Source organism: Schistocerca serialis, chromosome 1 (assembly GCF_023864345.2).
Source record: "Schistocerca serialis cubense isolate TAMUIC-IGC-003099 chromosome 1, iqSchSeri2.2, whole genome shotgun sequence".
In the NCBI taxonomy this organism is placed as follows: Eukaryota; Metazoa; Arthropoda; class Insecta; order Orthoptera; family Acrididae; genus Schistocerca; species Schistocerca serialis.
Window position 1 is genome coordinate 1027187495 of NC_064638.1, and position 19919 is coordinate 1027207413.

At 45.7% G+C, this 19919-nt stretch overlaps 1 protein-coding gene and 2 non-coding genes across 3 annotated transcripts in view; all 3 read left to right on the plus strand.

The window, feature by feature from the left end:
* Positions 1 to 19919, plus strand: part of LOC126455064 (lutropin-choriogonadotropic hormone receptor-like) — an 805745-nt gene that overhangs the window by 116173 nt on the left and 669653 nt on the right. The gene's annotated exons all lie outside the window — the stretch shown is intronic.
* Trnat-ugu (transfer RNA threonine (anticodon UGU)) lies at positions 3666 to 3739 on the plus strand. Its single transcript has one exon. It is a non-coding gene; the product is annotated as a tRNA-Thr (tRNA).
* On the plus strand, positions 5531 to 5604 carry Trnat-ugu (transfer RNA threonine (anticodon UGU)). Its single transcript has one exon. It is a non-coding gene; the product is annotated as a tRNA-Thr (tRNA).

Sequence of the window (19919 nt, forward strand, 5' to 3'; positions counted from 1 at the left end):
GTACTATGTCGTCTGCGTAGGCTGTACAACAAAAACGGTGGCCTTGCACAGCATGCCTTCCAAACGTTGGCGCATGCCCTGGAGCAGGGGTTAAAAGGCGAAAGCATACAAAATCGTGGAAAGAGGGCATCCTTGTCGTACAGATCGTGCGATGACCAGGGAGACGACCATTGTACATGATTTTAGAGGTTGCACTACTCAACAGGCGCATAACCACTGTGACAATACCGCCTGAAAACCCATATGCTGAAGAACTGTCCGTAAATAGAAGTGGTCAACACGGTCGGAAGCCTGGCTAAAGTCCAGTGAAGCCAAGGCGCCAGGGAGACGCTCATGATGCGTTAATGCTATCATGTCTCTGTAACGGCAAAGGGCCGTACGGATGTTGTTGTCGCCTCCTAGGGAAGTCTGGTCGCAGGATGTGACGTAACGTGCGACCTTCTTGAGTCGCGATGCCAATAGCCGTGTGAATATTTTCATGTCGCTGTTGAGCAAAGTAATTGGTCGATAGTCCTGGACCCTCGATAACCCGCGCGCTTTATGTACGGGGATAATAATTCCTTCTAGAAAGGCGCTCGGGACCACTGTCATCGGTGACATCAGCTCTTGTGCGATTGCCGTCCACGTGGAAGCCAACAAATAGTGAAAACTTTTATAAAATTCGATGGGTATACCGTCAGGTCCAGGAGACCTGTTATCGGAACCCGCCTTGATAGCGTCTACCACTTCATCTGTGGTTACGTCGTCTTGGAGGTCATGCACTGCATCCTCCGGAAGAGTGTTCGTAGTAAGCTGAGCGACTTCTGTGACCAGTGCTGCAGAATGCGGTACGGCTGCGTAGAGCCCGGCAAAATGAACATGGAGAGCATGACCGATGCTTTGTTGGATGTCGTGCCGGCGCCCTTCCACATCAATGAGGACTTGGATCAGAGCTCGTCGTCGTCGTTGTCTTTCCTGAAGGAGGTGGTACATCGACGGACGTTCTTGAGGGATTCGATTAGAAGCTCGAGAACGGACTACAGTGCCTTCCAAGTTACGCCGCATGATCAAGGAGATCTGCGCCTTCGTGCGATGGACCATCGACTGCCGGGCTGGCGAGAAAGGCATCGTCGTACCGTCACGTAGAATGGTGTAGTAAAAGTGCAGGGTATTAGTTTTCCACGCCTTTAATTCGTTCCCATAACTCATCAGAGTCTTCCTGAGGGTCGGCTTTGCACAGGAGAGCCACCATGATAAGGTGGAGTCATAGGCTTCTCGACGATGGTGGCAGCGCGCCCACGCTTCTTCGACCATACGGCGACAGTCTGACGAGGTCAGGTGAGCGACATTGAGTTTCCACAGACCACGACTATGCCACACTTGCTGTCGGGCGAGAGTGACGTCACAGAGGCACGCATCATGGTCTGAAAAGGCCAAGGGCCAGACTTCCGCATGACGTGTGCCATCAGCAAGGGAGCGGGTAACGTAGATGCGATCTATGCGGCTTGACGAGTGAGAGGTGTAGAATGTATAGCCCGGTTGAATTCCGTGGAGCTTCTTCCATGTGTCAACAAGTCGGAGACGGTCGATGGCCACTGAGAGAGATGCACAAGGGGAATGTCGCGGGAGTTGGTCCGCGGGCTCTTGTGTCGAGTTAAAATCCCCACCGAGTACCAAATCGTCCTGCGGACCGGTGAAGAGGGGTGTGACGCTTTCGGCAAAAAAAGTTTGTCAGTCATGACGGCGGCCAGTGCCGGACGGAGCGTAGATATTAATAATACGCACGCCGAACAGTGTGAGGGCCATACCTCGCGCAGTGGGGAGGTAGATGACGTCCTCTGCGGAGTCCATCGAGTAGCAGGATGGCGACGACGCTACCAGTATCGGATGCGGGGGAAACATGGGCGTTGTATCCGGTGGGAACTAGGAAGTCAGCCACAAACACCTCTTGTAAGAGTGCTATATCCACATCCGCAGAGTAAATAGTGTCTCTGAACATGGTCAGTTTATGGGGGGCACGAATGGTGGCAAGATTCATCTTGGCGATACGATATTGCTGTGTACGGCCACCCTCGGTATTTGCAGAACGTGCGGTAGATGTAGCCGGCAGGTAGAGACCCGCCGGTGGTCCCGCTTTGATGATAATTACTGGCGGGGCGTCAGCCCCAGTGTCGCCGAGGTGGACTCCTGTGCAGACACGCTGGCAGTCTGTTCCGCTTCTTCTTCAACGTCATCGGCCCAGGAAGCTGACGACGTGGACATGTGACGGTCACGTACTTCCGGAACGGGTGTTGTGGATTCCGCAACATGAGTGGCAGGGGGACCGCCGTCATCATTCGTTGACAACGGCGAGGACACGTCCCTGGCTGGGAGAGTAGGCGTCACAGGAGGGGCGCCTGTTGCTGCCACATCGCGTGACTGGGCACAATGTGGGAGATCACCGTCAGACATCAGGTCGACATCTCGTGGGGCCGTCTGAGAAAGGGCGTCATCGGAAGGCGTTCGTCGTCGTTTCCTGTGTTTGCGAGGCGACCGCTGTTTTCTGATGTGGCCTTCTGAATCAGAATGTGGTCGACCGTCGTCTGACGCCGAACCCGTCTGGACAAAGGCAGACGTCGGCACGACACCGAGGTCGACGTCCATGGTTCCAACAGGAACATCGGTTTCGGTCTGCAAACCGGACGGTCCTGAAGCGAGCACTGGAGGCGACGCCGTGCTTTTGTCCTCGGCGCGTTGTGCTGCGGCGGGTGGCGTTGACGATGCTGCTGGCGCAATCGAGATTGGTACGACGGGGTCCAGTGCAACCTTGGCATAGGTGATGGGTAAGGACGTGACCGTCGAAGCCTGGGTCTATTCACGTAACGGCGTCTGTATTAAACGGCGATGTAAGCATTCGGAACGTACATGTCCCTCCTGGCCACATCCTGCGCACGTTCGTGGCTGTCCATCATACATGACGATGGCCCTCACACCGCCAATCAGCTCAATTTTTATTTGCCGGACGCCATTTAATACGAGGTAGGTCGTAAATGTTTGCCACTTCTCCGCGACGTGACCCAAGACGGTGCCATATCGTTGGAAAGCGGCAATGACCACATCCTGAGGCACCTCGAACGGGAGCTCAAACACCCACAATGTCCGGAGACCGAATCCAGCATGGCGACCGTCACAGCTCCCATATGTCCATCAGAGTGTTTAAATTTCAGTCCGGTGGCATGACGGTGAATTATGTCATTGCAAATTTCCTCCGTCGACATCTTGATGTAGACAACACTTCCAGTGATGGAAAAATGTAAGCCGATTACGTCCTGGGGGTTCAAACGTAGATCCTCACGTAGGAACTGTTCGACTTCGAAAGCTCTGGGTCGTGGATGTTCGGCCTGAAACGTTACTTTGATCGTTGCACGGCGGTACGAGTGCGCCATGGTGTACTTTAGTACTGGACTCTATAGACACAAACACCGCGACGCGGAAGTAAACACCGCCGAGAGCGGAGCGTCGGACGGCGCGCGGAGCAGCTCCGCACGCTAGCACGGATGAGAGCCGACTCATCCATCTGAGCCACCGAGGACAGAGACGAATAGCGCGACTGCAGGGACTCATCCCTTGCACGCTTCCCGTGAGACTCACATTCCCAAGGGAAGCGTGCAAGGGATGAGTCCCTGCAGTCGCGCTATTCGTCTCTGTCCTCGGTGGCTCAAATGGATAGAGCGTCTGCCATGTAAGCAGGAGATCCCGGGTTCGAGTCCCGGTCGGGGCACACATTTTCAGCTGTCCACGTCGAGGTATATCAACAACACCTGTCGGCAGCTGAGGGTTTCAGTTAGTCATCATTTATTCCAGGGAAAAGCTGCACGGTCATCAACAGTATTCTGTTCTTTCGAGAACTGTTACTGTCTTCATATACACTCCTGGAAATGGAAAAAAGAACACATTGACACCGGTGTGTCAGACCCACCATACTTGCTCCGGACACTGCGAGAGGGCTGTACAAGCAATGATCACACGCAGGGCACAGCGGACACACCAGGAACCGCGGTGTTGGCCGTCGAATGGCGCTAGCTGCGCAGCATTTGTGCACCGCCGCCGTCAGTGTCAGCCAGTTTGCCGTGGCATACGGAGCTCCATCGCAGTCTTTAACACTGGTAGCATGCCGCGACAGCGTGGACGTGAACCGTATGTGCAGTTGACGGACTTTGAGCGAGGGCGTATAGTGGGCATGCGGGAGGCCGGGTGGACGTACCGCCGAATTGCTCAACACGTGGGGCGTGAGGTCTCCACAGTACATCGATGTTGTCGCCAGTGGTCGGCGGAAGGTGCATGTGCCCGTCGACCTGGGACCGGACCGCAGCGACGCACGGATGCACGCCAAGACCGTAGGATCCTACGCAGTGCCGTAGGGGACCGCTCCGCCACTTCCCAGCAAATTAGGGACACTGTTGCTCCTGGGGTATCGGCGAGGACCATTCGCAACCGTCTCCATGAAGCTGGGCTACGGTCCCGCACACCGTTAGGCCGTCTTCCGCTCACGCCCCAACATCGTGCAGCCCGCCTCCAGTGTGTCGCGACAGGCGTGAATGGAGGGACGAATGGAGACGTGTCGTCTTGAGCGATGAGAGTCGCTTCTGCCTTGGTGCCAATGATGGTCGTATGCGTGTTTGGCGCCGTGCAGGTGAGCGCCACAATCAGGACTGCATACGACCGAGGCACACAGGGCCAACACCCGGCATCATGGTGTGGGGAGCGATCTCCTACACTGGCCGTACACCACTGGTGATCGTCGAGGGGACACTTAATAGTGCACGGTACATCCAAACCGTCATCGAACCCATCGTTCTACCATTCCTAGACCGGCAAGGGAACTTGCTGTTCCAACAGGACAATGCACGTCCGCATGTATCCCGTGCCACCCAACGTGCTCTAGAAGGTGTAAGTCAACTACCCTGGCCAGCTAGATCTCCGGATCTGTCCCCCATTGAGCATGTTTGGGACTGGATGAAGCGTCGTCTCACGCGGTCTGCACGTCCAGCACGAACGCTGGTCCAACTGAGGCGCCAGGTGGAAATGGCATGGCAAGCCGTTCCACAGGACTACATCCAGCATCTCTACGATCGTCTCCATGGGAGAATAGCAGCCTGCATTGCTGCGAAAGGTGGATATACACTGTACTAGTGCCGACATTGTGCATGCTCTGTTGCCTGTGTCTATGTGCCTGTGGTTCTGTCAGTGTGATCATGTGATGTGTCTGACCCCAGGAATGTGTCAATAAAGTTTCCCCTTCCTGGGACAATGAATTCACGGTGTTCTTATTTCAATTTCCAGGAGTGTATATAGTTAAAGGCTACCCAGCCATTGACCTTCGTCTGTGCGAATGCGCACAGATTGCCCAAACTCTTACGGAAATCGCCAAAGCGTGCGCGAGTAATGAGTGAATGGGCAAATGTCAATAAGGTACATACATTACATATGTAGAATTGTGGACAGTTGGGAATGTGAGTCTCACGGGAAGCGTGCAAGGGATAAGTCCCTGCAGTCGCGCTATTCGTCTGTGTCCTCGGTGGCTCAGATGGATAGAGCGTCTGCCATGTAAGCAGGAGATCCCGGGTTCGAGTCCCGGTCGGGGCACACATTTTCAGCTGTTCACATCGAGTTATATCAACAACACCTGACGGCAGCTGAGGGTTTCAGTTAGTCATCATTTATTCCAGAGAAAAGCTGCACGGTCATCAACAGTATTCTGTTCTTTCGAGAATAGTTACTGTCTTCATATCAAGAAAAGAAGCTTTCTACAGAAAGTGAAAGCGTTATTATAAGGACTTATGAGCTTAAAGAGAAATGGAAGTATACTAGAAATATAGTTTAGAACATGATTTATAAATAAAATAAAATTTTATAGCGTTGGAAAAATGTGATAAATTGCTTAAATTTTATTATACCCAAAAATAATCCCTTTTTTGTGAGAATACCTGACGTGATAGAAAAAAATGGATTACCTTTTTTAAATCAGCGCTGAATAATACATAAGTCAGTTATCAAATTTCAAACAACTTTCAAAAAATATTTTTTTGCAGACCTGTGTAATCAAACGAGCTATCTTCATAGATCCCACGAGATGTAAGTGATACGAGTAAAATATCTGTCTGTGCATAATCGAGCACACGATGTGACAAAATAGGTAGGTTCTTTCCATCTGTTATGTTTTTCTTCTCCGAGAAGTAGCCAGATTTTTTCGCTAATTGTTGTCTTATTCCCAATACCTTTACTTGCTGATATGTGACACTTACTTGTAAATATCAAGTTCTTGGTTAGACAAAATTTCCCCCGAATTTATTATTTAGTTTTTCATTTTAAGTGTTCCCATTCAATTCGTGTAATTTATTTTCATGAGAGCGCTGTTAATTAAATGTTACAGTTAACTGAAGATAGCACAATAGTTCGCTATATACAAAAACTCCAGGAGTTAATACTTATGTTTGAGGAAAAGTGACCTACCTCATTTGAAAGTTTAGCATAACCACGTTCCTGTGAATTATTTTAAATTAGGTAAATCTAATTATCTTCTGCAATAATTACAATTCTAGATTAATACCATTTTCCATCGCAGATTTCGTGATAACCATTGTTAGATTCCGGACCTTGACTACAGAGTTTTTCAGCTTAAATTGTTCTGTGCAGTTTGACATACAGCACTGATTAGTTAACTAATTAATAATTTCATGTAATTAACTTTAAGGTACAATATGGTGCTCACTCATGTAAACGAGGGGAATCACAACGCAGAAAAAAATAGTGTCCATCTATTTTTATAATTCTATAACCAGCAACATTTTCTGTAATCTAGAATTCTGTTCTTGTAGTTTGTCAAAGAGATAAATTCCAATTCCAGTCTACCCTTTCCTCAAAGCACTACGTACTTTCCAAATTAACGGTTTGTTCTTTTGGTCGTCCATAAGTAGCTGGACGTCACTCAGCATAGTCAGTCCGTGGTATGAAAGTAAACAATTAACAAATACATCGGTGAATAATTTTTTTTTTATTCTTTTTGTTTGATCCACTCCACATCTGTGTACGAGGGGCAGTCAAAATGTTCTCTGGATTTCGTTCTAACTGCTTATTACCACAAAATAGGTACACTTATGCTTACCGCCTTCAAAATCGTCTTCTTCAGCACACACATACACAGTTGTTCCACTGCTCCCGCCATTGCTGGAAACAACGATTAAAGTCCTGTTATGGTATCTTCCAAAGTCCAGCTGTCACGTTGTTTCTGATGTCTTCGACGGTGGCAAAACTGTTACCTTTGACCCTTTTCGATGTTGTAAAGAGCCAGAATTCCGCTGCTGCTAAATCCGGTGACTAGGGAGGCTAGTAGAGGAGTGGAATGTTCGTTTCTGTGAGCTGCATCACCACAGTTAGCGATGCGTGGAAGGGACTATTGTCGTGGTGCCGTGACCACTCTCCGTGCCATTTATCGACACGTTTCTTTCGGATTGCCTCCCACAGTAGTTTCAAAAACTGCTCTTAGAAAGGGTCGTTAACAGTTTGTTCAGCTTGTGCAAGTTCATGGTACACAACACCTCCATTGACAAAGAACGCAGTGAGCATCTCATCACCTTTGTTTTGGATTTGACATGGCGTGCTTTCTTTGTTCGAGGAGATGACATATGTGTCAGTTTGATTACTGCCTATTTTGCTACGGGTTTTACGCGTACATCAGGGTCTCATCACCAGTAAGAATTGTTTCAGGAGACAGTCAACAAATGAGTTTCCATTTGATCCGGAGGCAGGATTCGCAGGACAATTTTGACACTGACACGTTTCATCTTCAAATCATCTGATAAGATTGCGTGAATGGGAGAGATCTGCAATCCTTTTACCAACTCGTCGATGGTCAATGGTCGGCCTGATCTGATTAACTGTTTCACTTGCTCCACCCGTTTTTGGTCTTCCATTGCGGTGCTCGTGATCCAGTTATTTCTGTCTACCCAGAAATCTTGAAAACCATCCGTAAACAACTGTTTACTTTAAAGCTGCGTCTTCGTAAACTGAAGAGTGCAGGTGTGCTAGATCTGCACGGTTCGCAGAAGAGCTTCTGTGAAGTTTGGAAGGTAGGAGACGAGGTACTGGCAGAAGTGAAGCTGTGAGGACGGGTCATGAGTCGTGCTTGGGTAGCTCAGATGGTAGAGCCCTTACCCGAGAAAGGAAAAGGTGCCGAGTTCGAGTCTCGGCCCAGCACACAATTTTAATCTGCCAGGAAGTTTCATACTTTCGTAAACTGTTTGTAAGCTTAACAAAGGCGCAAGAGCATAATTTTCACATGAATTTGATGTTCGCCCTTTGCTCGTAATGAGACATAGTTCCAGCAGTCAGCAAATACTCTTGCCTGTAAATAAGCGAGATAAACCAAAAACATTATGCAAATTATTGCAGAGTAATCAAGAATAGTTAATGTAATCAGAGTCATTAATCCAGGTTAACTCGAGGAGCAACAAAACAGCTGCAACGAAATTCCGGATACATTTTGACTGCCGCTCTTATATTCTGTACGCGAGAATACGCGCTATGATCAACGCGGAACCCAAGAACTTAAATGTTACATTACTTACGAGTGATATCTTTGATTCATATTAATCAACGTTTGAACTGCACTGTGTTGCAATTACTAAGATCGTGAAATGTAATTGTCAGAGGAGTGAACTGTTGTCAAATTCAGTAATTCGTGTGATGGACTCACTTAAACGAACTGCCGAAGTAAAATCGTCTTTACGAAATTGCTGAAGAATTTTATTTAAGTTGAACTGTGTATTTTTGGAAAAATGTAAACCATTAATTTTGTACGACAGAAGAACAAGTTGCTTCCCTCTGAAATAGTGCTTGATGATCTGAATAACTGCACTAATATTTACTTGTAGCATATAAACTGGGCGCCGCAACTAAAAATCGCCTTTTACAAGGGATAAAATTTGTTTAATTGTCAGCTAAACTGTTGTTGTCGTGTATATTTTTGAACGCTACCATCCCACGCGTACTGTAAACTTTCATCTTCAAGGTGATCAAGAAGAGATGCTACCGCGGAGAGGCTACAAATCACAGATTAGTTCTGTGTTAACATAAGCGAAGCTTATTCCTACATGTTTTATTTCTTCGCAAACTTGTTTCGGGATATAATAAACTTCTCTCAAGATTTCAGCCGAGTCAAATCATTAAAAAAATCCACTAGCTTTCGGCTGAGTACTTCTTGGCCGTTGTTAAGTGGTAACTGTCTTTTGGTTGCTACTGTTGTTGTTGTTGTGGTCTTCAGTCCTGAGATTGGTTTGATGCAGCTCTCCATGCTACTCTATCCTGCGCAAGCTTCTTCATCTCCCAGTACCTACCGCAACCTACATCCTTCTGAATCTGCTTAGTGTATTGATCTCTTGGTCTCCCTCTACGATTTTTACCCTCCACGCTGCCCTCCAATGCTAAATTTGTGATCCCTTGATGCCTCAAAACATGTCCTACCAACCGATCCCTTCTTCTAGTCAAGTTGTGCCACAAACTTCTCTTCTCCCCAATCCTATTCAATACCTCCTCATTAGTTACGTGATCTACCCACCTTATCTTCAGCATTCTTCTGTAGCACCACATTTCGAAAGCTTCTATTCTCTTCTTGTCCAAACTGGTTATCGTCCATGTTTCACTTCCATACATGGCTACACTCCATACAAATACTTTCAGAAACGACTTCCTGACACTTAAATCTATACTCGATGTTAACAAATTTCTCTTCTTCAGAAACGATTTCCTTGCCATTGCCAGTCTACATTTTATATCCTCTCTACTTCGACCATCATCAGTTATTTTACTCCCTAAATAGCAAAACTCCTTTACTACTTTAAGTGTCTCATTTCCTAATCTAATCCCCTCAGCATCATCCGATTTAATTTGACTGCATTCCATTATCCTCGTTTTGCTTTTGTTGATGTTCATCTTATATCCTCCTTTCAAGACACTGTCCATTCCGTTCAACTGCTCTTCCAAGTCATTTGCTGTCTCTGACAGAATTACAATGTCATCGGCAAACCTCAAAGTTTTTATTTCTTCTCCATGAATTTTAATACCTACTCCGAATTTTTCTTTTGTTTCCTTTACTGCTTCCTCAATATACAGATTGAATAACATCGGGGAGAGGCTACAACCCTGTCTCACTCCTTTCCCAACCACTGCTTCCCTTTCATGGCCCGCGACTCTTATAACTACCATCTGGTTTCTGTACAAATTGTAAATAGCCTTTTGCTCCTTGTATTTTACCCCTGCCACCTTCAGAATTTGAAAGAGAGTATTCCAGTTAACGTTGTCAAAAGCTTTCTCTAAGTCTACAAATGCTAGAAACGTAGGTTTGCCTTTTCTTAATCTTTCTTCTAAGATAAGTCGTAAGGTTAGTATTGCCTCACGTGTTCCAACATTTCTACGGAATCCAAACTGATATTCCCCGAGGTCCGCTTCTACCAGTTTTTCCATTCGTCTGTAAAGAATTCGCGTTAGTATTTTGCAGCTGTGATTTATTAAACTGATAGTTCGGTAATTTTCACATCTGTCAACACCTGCTTTCTTTGGGATTGGAATTATTATATTCTTCTTGAAGTCTGTGGGTATTTCGCCTGTCTCATACATCTTGCTCACCAGATGGTAGAGTTTTGTCATGACTGGCTCTCCCAAGGCCATCAGTAGTTCTAATGGAAAGTTGTCTACTCCCGGGGCCTTGTTTCGACTCAGGTCTTTCAGTGCTCTGTCAAACTCTTCACGCAGAATCTTATCTCCCATTTCACCTTCATCTACATCCACTTCCATTTCCATATTGTCCTCGAGTACATCGCCCTTGTATAAACCCTCTATATACTCCTTCCACCTTTCTGCCTTCCCTTCTTTGCTTAGAACTGGGTTGCCATCTGAGCTCTTGATATTCATACAAGTGGTTCTCTTCTCTCCAAAGGTCTCTTTAATTTTCCCGTAGGCAGTATCTATCTTACCCCTAGTGAGACAAGCCTCTACATCCTTTCATTTGTCCTCTAGCCATCCCTGCATAGCCATTTTGCACTTCCTGTCGATCTCACTTTTGAAAAGTTTGTATTCCTTTTTGCCTGCTTCATTTACTGCATTTTTATATTTTCTCCTTTCATCAATTAAATTCAATATTTCTTCTGTTACCCAAGGGTTTCTATTAGCCCTCGTCTTTTTACCTACTTGATCCTCTGCTGCCTTCACTACTTCATCGCTCAGAGCTACCCACTCTTCTTCTACTGTATTTCTTTCCCCCATTCCTGTCAATTGTTCCCTTATGCTCTCCCTGAAACTCTCTACAACCTCTGGTTCTTTCAGTTTATCCAGGTCCCATCTCCTTAAATTCCCACCTTTTTGCAGTTTCTTCAGTTTCAATCTGCAGTTCATAACCAATAGGTTGTGGTCAGAATCCACATCTGCCCCTGGAAATGTCTTACAATTTAAAACCTGGTTCCTAAATCTCTGTCTTACCATTATATAATCTATCTGATACCTTTTAGTATCTCCAGGATTCTTCCAGGTATACAACCTTCTTTTATGATTCTTGAACCAAGTGTTAGCTATGATTAAATTATGCTCTGTGCAAAATTCTACAAGGCGGCTTCCTCTTTCATTTCTTCCCCCCAATCCATATTCACCTACTATGTTTCCTTCTCTCCCTTTTCCTACTGACGAATTCCAGTCACCCATGACTATTAAATTTTCGTCTCCCTTCACTACCTGAATAATTTCTTTTATCTCGTCATACATTTCATCAATTTCTTCATCATCTGCAGAGCTAGTTGGCATATAAACTTGTACTACTGTAGTAGGCATGGGCTTTGTGTCTATCTTGGCCACAACAATGCGTTCACTATGCTGTTTGTAGTAGCTTACCCGCATTCCTATTTTCCTATTCATTATTAAACCTACTCCTGCATTACCCCTATTTGATTTTGTATTTATAACCCTGTAATCACCTGACCAAAAGTCTCGTTCCTCCTGCCACCGAACTTCACTAATTCCCACTATATCTAACTTTAACCTATCCATTTCCCTTTTTAAATTTTCTAACCTACCTGCCCGATTAAGGGATCTGACATTCCACGCTCCGATCCGTAGAACGCCAGTTTTCTTTCTCCTGATAACGACGTCCTCTTGAGTAGTCCCCGCCCGGAGATCCGAATGGGGGACTATTTTACCTCCGGAATATTTTACCCAAGAGGACGCCATCATCATTTAATCATACAGTAAAGCTGCATGTCCTCGGGAAAAATTACGGCTGTAGTTTCCCCTTGCTTTCAGCCGTTCGCAGTACCAGCATAGCAAGGCCGTTTTGGTTAATGTTACAAGGCCAGATCAGTCAATCATCCAGACTGTTGCCCCTGCAACTACTGAAAAGGCTGCTGCCCCTCTTCAGGAACCACATGTTTGTCTGGCCTCTCAACAGATACCCCTCCGTTGTGGTTGCACCTACGGTACGGCCATCTGTATCGCTGAGGCACGCAAGCCTCCCCACCAACGGCAAGGTCCATGGTTCATGGGGTTGCTACTATCGGCCTTATATATCCGCGCTGCCTCCTGTGACGTCACTGGTACTCGATTCAGCGCCATATAAGGTAATGTTTTAGCCGCACACCCGCCGCACCCGCTTCATCCTTCCGACGGGCGGGTCAAAAGCCTTAGTTAGCTGTAGGACACCATCTTTCTTGAGGGTGTTTTCAAAAATTTTTATCTCGACTGTATTTTCATGATCGTCTACTCGTTCAACACCCTGCATGTCGTTGCAGGTTAGATTTCTGGTATATATACACAATTACATAAGGAGGGTTCAAATTAAAAGGCACGAAACGTCGTAACAACCAAACCGTGCTCCTCCAGCGCGGAAAAACCATTAAGAGTGACGGGTACTGTGGGACACTTCGTAGCCTATGCAAGTCCGTAGTCCGTAGTTGAGGCAAGAAATCTCGAAGGAGGCACGCTACCATGGTTATACTGCAATAGAGTACTGCGTTTGAGCTGAACAGGTGGTTCGAAAAAGTCCTACAGCCGGTGAAAAATGACCTCTTTATTCAGATTGCCCCTTCGAATTTATTTCCCTGATCAGATATCCAAGTGCACAGATGGTTGCAGCATACGAGCGGTTATGTAACACAGGCTGACAGACAGGTCTGTCAGTTTAGGTTACATGTTCTATGAACTTCCGTGCACTTGGATAGCTGATGGTGGGAATAAATCCAAAACGCTTCAGGTGAGCAATTTGTGTAACAAATCCATTTTTCACCAGCTGCATGACTTTTTTTGAGCGACGTTTTCAGATCCACTACAATACTACATTATTAGAGGAAAGGAAATGACTATTAGTGGGAGAGATACCCTCTGCTGTGCACTGTATAGTGGCTTCCGGAGTATGCATGTAGATGTAGATGTAAGTTGAATAATTCTGATAGTTTCACATGGTAGTATGAACGCGCTCTATGTGATACTCAGCTGAGGGGAGAGAATGTAGAACACCTGAAGCGTAAAAACCACCATCGTAACATTTCTCTGTTTTTTACCAACCCAGTCTCAAAACTTTTTGGTCAGATGGGGTTAAACTTGTTACACTAGCTGACATAATTCGAGTGTCACATATCAAAGTACCAGTCATCTACCGAACAAAACATCGGATTCGATACTTCAGGAGTGTCAGCCGCGCGGGATTAGCCGAGCGGTCTAGGGCGCTGCAGTCTTGGACTGTGCGGCTGGTCCCGACAGAGGTTCGAGTCCTCCTTCGGGCATGGGTGTGTGTGTTTGTCCTTAGGATTATTTAGGTTAAGTAGTGTGTAAGCTTATAGACTGATGACCTTAGGAGTTAAGTCCCATAAGATTTCACACACATTTGAACTGACGTGTCACTATCAGTTTTCTTTTTCATGCTTATCCTACTGAACAAATGCTCCATGCACAATAACGGACCGAGCCGGGTGGCGCAGTGGTTAGCACAGTGGACTCTCATTAGGGAGGCCGACGGTTCAATCCTGCGTCTGGCCATCCTGATTTAGATTTTCCGTAATTTTCCTAAATCGGTTCAGGCAAATGCCGGGATGGTTCCTTTGAAAGGGCACAGCCGACCTCTTTCCCTAATCCGATGGGGCCGATGACCTCGCTGTTTGGTCTCTTCCACCAAATCAACCAACCAACCTACAATGATGGAAAAAAAATTCAGAACGGAAAAATAATTACTGTAGAGTACCGAAATTTCTGGAATATATTAGTGTAGGTAACATATGTAAGTGGCTAACAATGAAAGATCACCGGTTGATGTAAGCAAGACATAAGAAACTGCACATGTTAAATGCTGGTACATCAATAACCAGCACACAAACGTATTTTACAGCTGCCGGATGTCCGTTTCGGAATGGAGTTCCATAGCTGTTGAATTTGGTCGGTTATACAGGGACGGTTAATGCTGTTTCTGGATGACACTGGAGAGGTTGTCCGATGATGTCCCATATGTACTCGATTGAAGACAGATCTGTTGATCGAGCAGGCCAAGGCAACATGTCGACACTCTGCAGAGCATGTTGAGTTACAACAACGGTATGTGGGTGAGAGTTATCCTGTTGGAAAACATCCCTTGGAATGCTGTTCATGAATGACAGCTCAGGAGGTCGAATCACCAGACTGACGTAGAAATTTGTAGTCAGGATGCGTGGGATTATCACAAGTGTGCTTCTGCTGCCATACGAAATTGTATCCCAGACCATAACTCATATTGTAGGTCGGTGTTCTAAGCCGCAGACAGGCTGATTGCAGTTCCTCAACTGGCCTCCTCCTAACCAACACACGGCGGTCACTGGCACCAAGGCAGAACCAGCTTTCATCAGAAAACACAACATACCTCCACTCTTCTCTTCAGCGAGTTCTCACTGTACACCACTGATGTTGCAAACGGCGGTGGTTTGAGGTCAGTGAAACCTGTTTACATGGGAAAACACGAGACGTCAACGAATCTTTCAGTAATCTTCTCTGGACTCGCATACCAAAAAGTGTATTTGTTGGGTTGAAGACCCTACAGTTAGGAACGTATGACACTGTAATCACATTTAATAATGGATGTAGTGGCAGACTGAGAGTACTTGAGAAGCTGGGAGTGATTTGGGGGAAGCATACAGTGGAAGGTCTTCACAAAGTGGACATCGGAAGAGTGAAAAAAGCTGAGGTTTCAGCAAAACATGTGACCAAAGAGGCAAGGAAAAGGAGATGGGAGCTGTTACTTGATAGAACTGTTGGTGAAGGTGACCTAGAATATGGAGCAGGGTGTTTTTAATAACATCATGTAACAATAAAGGTAAGAAATGTCACACGAAAACTTTAAACGTCCTTGCCTCAGATTATACATTTTTCGCTACAAATGCCCCGCTTTCTCAGAAACTATTCATCCTACTGCACTGAAACTTTTACAGCCTCCAGTAAGCCATGGATCTACAACCAAGAATATAATGATAAGTTCAGCTCAGCTATTTTTATGTATATTTATGTTAACAAAATATTTGCAAAAATACAGGCATTGAGAAAAAAATTTGTAAAACCTCTTGTTCTGATGCAAAACCATCCATCATAGGTCAGTAGAATAAAGATGCAGTAGTTAATATATGGCAGAAATTTCAAATCCGTATCTACAACAGTCTCTGAGATAATGGGTCATTAACATTGGTGAATTAACATGGGCGAGATAGGGGCCCGAGTCTCTCCTTAACGTACTGAGCCGAGCCGTGTTGGTGTTGTTTCACGGGATTTCTGGACAAAGTCTGGCGAACCGGTAGTGTTACCGTATGCTGCTGACGTGTTTCGTTCTGTAGACTATCCCAGCGTTGATCCGATGCATAAACCAGAGGCCGAAAGTGTCTATGAAGTAACCCATTTGTAACAATTCTTAGTGTCAGTGTGTTGCCAACTGCAGTTCAAATTGCCGCTGCAGATGCAGTACGATGCGCCAGAGCCATCGCTGAACTTGATGGTCTCCCCTCTCGGTAGCGCCACCTGGCCGTCCAGAGCCCGGTCTTCTGGCGACTGTACATTCTCGTGACCAGCGCTGCAGCAATCACGCAAAATTGATACATTCATAACAAGTCTTTCTGCAGTATCGCAGAAGGAACACCCAGATTGTCGTAGCCCTCTTAACGACGTCTTTCAAACTCAGAAATGTGTTAATAATGGCGTCTTTGTCGCCTTAAATGCATTCTTGACTGACACCAGCTCACAACGCCTAATCTCAAACTAACAGTGACGACCGCTACAGCGTGTATTTAAAGCAAACCTCATTTGTATCCCCCATAGTGGAGCTACTGGTACCATTCTTATTCGACTGGCGCGAAATCCCAATAGACGTCTTTCAGATGTAGAAACACGCCTACCAATTTTCCGTTTATTTCGCACTGCTCCTTCTTGGTGTCGCCAATTTTTCCTGTCAGTGTATAAAGGTACGGTAAACTTTAAGCAGCCTTGTTTTATTGAACACAGTTGCAATATGTCCATACACGGGGCACACTATAAATTTCGCTGGTAGCCGTGGGGTGGAACACTGGATTGAGACGTGGAATTTCCTGAGCAAGCAGCCAGGAGCAAGGGGTATTCCTAGTTGGCGGCTTAAGGCGAGCGCTGGCTTCTTAATTCGCCCGGAAGCAAGTAAGCCCTTCGTTACGCCGACGCCTTAGCAGTTAAGCTCTTGCGTACATTAATGAGAACGCCTTTCGTTCCCTAATAATAATCGCTTTAGCAAGTAATAGCTGACTGTATGTGTTTGCGCTTTTATGGGGAGCGAGTCTTACTTAACCCATTTTCAGTTTTACAATCATGTCTATGAGTACATATTAGCTGTCTTTTCTTATTTTCTATCACACTAAAATTTTAATTCCACCAAACAAACCCGACGCTTTTAGCATCCGAGCGTACTTTCCACAAGTCATTCTGTGGCTTTTTTTGAAACACACTGGATACTTATTCAGTTGCTCGTGAGAATATGACGTGAGAAAACACGAAGTTTACATTATTACCTGTATTTGGAGGAAATGTAGACGGGCTAACCCAACCACATTTCTGGGTAAAGCAGTTAAGGGTTAAACGTAAACACAGCTCGCGGATTAGAATGTAGGCATGTTCTGACTGGTCGACTGCTGTCTACAACGCAGTACGAGATACGAATATAGTATAATCGTGGAACATGCATCACCATGTCACCAAAACCCCCAACTGTTACCCGGGTCCTTCCACACAGAAGGCAGCCACGTTAACCATTTTGTCCTTTTTTTATATAGGACTACTGGCACCTTCCATGCTACTCTATTCTGTGCAAGCCTCTTCATCTCCGAGTAACTACTGCAACCTACAGCCTTCTGAATCTGCTTAGTGTGTTCATCTCTTGGTCTCCCTATACGATTTTTACCTTCCACGCTTCCCTCCAATACTAAACTGGTGATCCCTTGATGCCTCAGAAAGTGTCCTACCAACCGATCCCTTCTTCTAGTCAAGGTGTGCCACAAATTCCTCTTCTCCCCAGTTCTATGCAGTACCTCCATTAATGTTCAGCATTCTTCTGTAGCACCACGTTTCGACAGCTTCTATTCTCTTTTTGCTTAAACTATTTAGCGTTCGTGTTTCACTTCCATACAGAGCTACATTCCACACAAATAGTTCCAGAAAGGACTTCCTGACACTTAAATCTATACTCGACGTTAAAAAATTTCTCTTCTTCAGAAACGCTTTCTTTGGCATAGCCAATCTACATTTTATATCCTCTGCACTTCGACCATCAAAAATTACCAACTACTTTAAGTGTCATTTCCTAATCTAATTCTATCAGCATCACCTGGTTTAATTCGACTACATTCCATTACTCTCCTGTTGCTTTTGTTGATGTTAATCTTATGTCCTCCTTTCAAGACACACTGTCCATTCCGTTCAAAAATGGCTCTGAGCACTATGGGACTTAACATCCGAGGTCATCAGTCCCCTAGAACTTAGAACTACTTCAATCTAACTAACCTAAGGACATCACACACATCCATGCCCGAGGCAGGATTCGAACCTGCGACCGTAGCAGTCGCGCGGTTCCGGACTGAAGCGCCTAGAACCTCTCGGCCACCAGCAGCCGGCTCCATTCCGTTCAAATGGTCTTCCACGTCCTTTACTGTCTCTGACAGAATTACAATGTCGTCGGCAAACCTCGAAGTTTTTATTTTTTCTCCATGGATTTTAATTCCTATTCCAAATTTGGTTCTTGTTTCCTTTACTGCTTGCTCAATATACAGATTGAATTTTATTTATTTAGCGTATGGCATTTAAGTACATTTCAGTATTGGATCACATTATTCTACATTACATAACATTACACATATTCACAGACCAACATCTAGTCATTGTACATATTCAGCGGATTTTTGGGACGCCATGAGGAATTCTTCAAAGTCCCCACTGAACGCTCTAGCACTGCATTCTTCTCAGATGTATTGGATGATCTGCTTAGGCGCGCCGCAGTCACATGCTGGCGAAGGCAGCAGTCCCCATTTGAAGAGTGAGTCAGTAAATCCTCCATGTCCAGTTCTTAGTCGGTTCAGAGTTGACCAGATCTTGCAGGGCTGATCAAACTCAGGAACTGTCTCATTAATACAAGGCATTAGGTGGCAAGTTGTTGGGGAATTTTAGAGCCATTCTCTTCTCCAAGAGTTGATGTCAGCCCCAGTGAGACTGTCGAGAGCAAGAGGAGGATGTCTTGAACGAACCTCTTGACACTCAGATCAGGTATATCGATCTGTACCGGTAGTTCAGGGTTTGCTTCGATCTTGTTGTATCCCCTGACCAAGGCTGCTTCTCGTCGTAGTTTTGGGGGTGGTATATGACTCAGGACAGGTGGCCATATGTTAGGTGTAGACCTAACGGTTCCTGAAATAATGCGCATGATGTTAAATAATGCGCATGGTATTGTTAAGTTCGACATCGATTGTGTTCACATGACTACTGTTTAACCATACTGGTGCACAGTACTCCGCTGCAGAGTATACCAGGCTCAGCGCAGACGTCCTCATAGTTGTTGCCGTTGATCCCCAGCTGGTTCCGCAGAGTTTTTGAATGAGGTTGTTTCTTGTTCTCACCTTGGCAGCTGCTTTTGTAAGGTGTGATTTAAATGAGAAGGTTCTGTCGAAAGTGCCCCCTAGGTACCTTGGCTCCATTTTGTGGTTGAGGTGTGTGTCGTCAAGGTATACTTCCAAAGCTCTGTCGGCTTCTCTGTTATTGAGGTGGAAGCAAGTTACTTCTGTCTTCGTGGCGTTTGGCCTAAGCTCCATTTACGGAAGTATGCTGCCAGGGCAGACAGATCGGATATCATGGTTCCTTCCATTGTATCAAAATCGGTGTACCTCGTTGCAATGGCCCAGTCATCAGCGTAGCCAAATTTCGTACAAGTGTTTCTGGCATGTCGGCAATGTATAGGCTGAAAAGCAGAGCCTTGAGTTAAGCCATTTTGAAGGAATTTCTGGCTACTTACTTTTTCCCATGACGACCTGGAATCCTCTGTTACCAATCATGTTATCAATAAGCTTTGTCATTTTTTGACAGGGAATTATTGTCATTACTTTAGACCTTGTCTCCAGACGGTATCATAGGCTGCTGACAAGTCAATGAAAGCCACAGATGTTTTTAATTTCTTTTGGAATCCTGCCTCAATTTGTATTGTAAGGGACAGGATTTGGTCTGCACTGCTTCGATTAAGACGAAAGCCGGCTTGTTCTACTGGGATGGCCGTAAGTATTGTCTGACCGATCCTGTTAAGTAGTACTCGTTCCAGAAGTTTGTACACCATACTAAGCAGTGCTATGGGCCGGTAGTTTTGCGGAAGATGTCCCGGTTTACCTGGCTTTAGGAGGGCAATTATCTTTGCACGT